Consider the following 2,938-nt stretch of genomic DNA (forward strand, 5'->3'; position numbering starts at 1 on the left):
AGGAGAGAGAGAGGAGAGAGAGAGAGAGAAAGGGAGAGAGAGGAGAGAGAGAGAAGAGAGAGGAGAGAGAGAGGAGAGAGAAGAGAGAGAGACAGAGGGAGAGAGAGAGACAGAGAGACCCCCCCCCCAAAAAAAAAAAAAAAGTTATTTTCATGTGAATTACAGTGATTCTGTCTGGGCCATTGCAATTTGAGGTCTCGTCTGAGAGGAAGTGGGCTCACTTCTCAAAAGGAAAGAGGATACTGCTGTCGTGGTGCTCCCCTGTTTTGATTTCTACAATAGGGACCAATTCTCCATTCTAAAATACACACTACTTTAGTGTGTTTCCATTGAGAGAAATAACGCTCCTTGTATCAAATGCAATATTGTTATTTATCCATCAATGACAATATTGTACTTTTAGATGTTTTTAGATCTATTTTTTAATAGAAATATTGAAAGGATGGATCATAAAATCTGTCCATATTGTTTGAACCTTGTTATGGAGGGAATTCTCTGGGAAGAGAATATCTCAGCTGAGCTCCAATGGTGTCCGGTGAACCACCTTGCTTGTCTGAACCCAGGATGGGCCGTCACAGCCTAACTCTGGCCCTGGGTTTCATCTGGACCCTAACTGCCCCTGGGACCAGGGCTGTGTGCTGTCCCTGTCCTGAGTTGTGGGCCTGGGGTGGGTTTGGAGCCATGCTTAAGGTTGGAGGTTCTGCCCCGCTCGCACTGCTTTCCCATTCCCTGGCTTTTCCACGTCGGCCTCGTTCTGCAGCCTTGCTCCTGAGAAAAAGCAGACACCACCACCCCTCCTCCTCCCCTCTCCTCCTCCTCCCCTCCTTCTCCTCCCCTCTCCCAGCTCTCTTTTCTGTACCTTTTCCTCTGGGGGTTTTTTATGGCAGCTCCTCTGTCTCTGACATATGACCTCTGCCATGCATCAGACAGCGTGTACGCTATAATGCAACGTCAGAAATACAGAGCATGTGATTATATATTTATGTCCCATGTAGATATGTAATAGGAAGCATTACTTTCCAATCTCTGTCCATGCCAGTTTTCAGCAGCGATAACATTGTTGATTTATCCTCCCTAAAACGTATATACTTTAATCCAATTCACTTGGATATTTAGTACACTTGGATATTTAGGAAGGTAGGAAATCATCTCTGTGTAGTGTAGATCTCATTGGGCAATTTTTTTTGTTGTTAAAGCTTTCTACCTTGCATGAGTGTAGGTTTCTGTGAACTCTCTGCTCAACTATTGTCTTATGCAGTATGACATGTTGTAATTCTCTGTATACATTTCACTCATGTGCATGAAGACTATTTGTGCTGCTTGGCTGCCACCAAAATGAATGATTTTTTAAAAGTTTTTTAATGAACAAAGGGAGCTCAATGTTACTCGATTTACACTGGAAAGGTAAAAGAAAAGAAAAAAGCTGTTGTTTAAACAATGAACCTTTTTTTGTTGTTGTTAAAGGTTTGTGTGTTTTGTTTCTGTGTAATGGTGTCCTCCTTTGTGGAGGAGATGTACCGTCTGACCTGATCCTAGATCAGATGTTGAGTCGATGTTTTAAAGGCCATCCTATCTGAGGGAGAGAAATGTTATCCTGTCTTTCATTGATCTTTATTCTCATTCGTCTTCGTTTATTCAATATTCAACACAAAGGGACTGCAGATGAAAATGAACTACGTCATTCAATCTGGTACAATAACTGTTGAACGTGGCAAATTAAAACAATACATTATACAAATTATAAGGACTTATTTCACTTTTATTCAGAATATCTGGAGAGAGATTTTTTTTTTGAATTATCCAGTTGTAATGCATGGTCAGTAAGTCAGGGTGGAAGAGAGAGAGTAGTGTCCATAGATCTCCTGTGAACTCATCTCATGGCATATATGAGCCCGTCAAGTAGGTCTATTTCTGTCCATGCCGTTGCGAAGGATTTTGTTGCCTTATTTGTTTGTTTAAAAACAAAAATAATTAACACATCAGCCATGGAGCCATGATTTTTGACTGGCAGAATGTAGCACAGGGGCCCTCGAGCTGATGTGTTCTTCTTAAAGTCCCAGTGCGCCCTCGAGCTGATGTGTTCGTCTTAAAGTCCCAGTGCGCCCTCGAGCTGATGTGTTCGCCTTAAAGTCCCAGTGCGCCCTCGAGCTGATGTGTTCTTCTTAAAGTCCCAGTGCGCCCTCGAGCTGATGTGTTCTTCTTAAAGTCCCAGTGCAGTCGACAATGTGAATTTCCTGTGTTTTATATTTATACATTCATATATATTCCCACACTATGAGGTTGGAAGGATACTATGAAATTGTAAAAATGGTGATAATTCACTTTTCGTGTAAGAGCTGTTTCAAAAGACCGCCAGAAATTTCAGACTGTTTTTGGTGTGATGGCGTTTTGGCCTGCCTGGTGACATCACCAGCCGGTAAATGAGTTAATAGACCAATAAGAAACAGAGTTCCAAACCTCTCTGCCAATAACAGTTAGTTTTCAGTTTCTCCCTCCCAACTCAGACCATTCCCAGACAGTCCTGGCAAAAAAAAATTCCTGAGAAATGGCTTTTGCTAAGAAGCTATTTTTGTAATTTTTTTTACCATTTTAATTAAAAACAATCACATTAAGGAACTTAATTTTTACCCCAAAATTATTTGATGTTGAGATAAAATGGCTGAACTGGGTCTTTAAGTCCCCCTCTTGAGAGTCATGTATTGTATATAGTTTGTTTGTGAGTAGGATTTAAATGTTCTGGGCTAACAATCCATTCTCGGGTTTAAACACGCTCCCCCTCAAATCTATGGTCTGTCATTGGACGAACTCTGAACCTGTGGGCTCCCCTCTGCTGGTGAGAAGCATCGTTGGCTGCTGGAGATGGGGCACGTTGTTTAATGATGCGATCTGTCTTGTGTGTTTCAGCTCAAAATCCTATTTTTATGACTTGCTTATACAT

Source organism: Oncorhynchus kisutch, linkage group LG28, assembly GCF_002021735.2.
Source record: "Oncorhynchus kisutch isolate 150728-3 linkage group LG28, Okis_V2, whole genome shotgun sequence".
Taxonomy (NCBI): domain Eukaryota; kingdom Metazoa; phylum Chordata; class Actinopteri; order Salmoniformes; family Salmonidae; genus Oncorhynchus; species Oncorhynchus kisutch.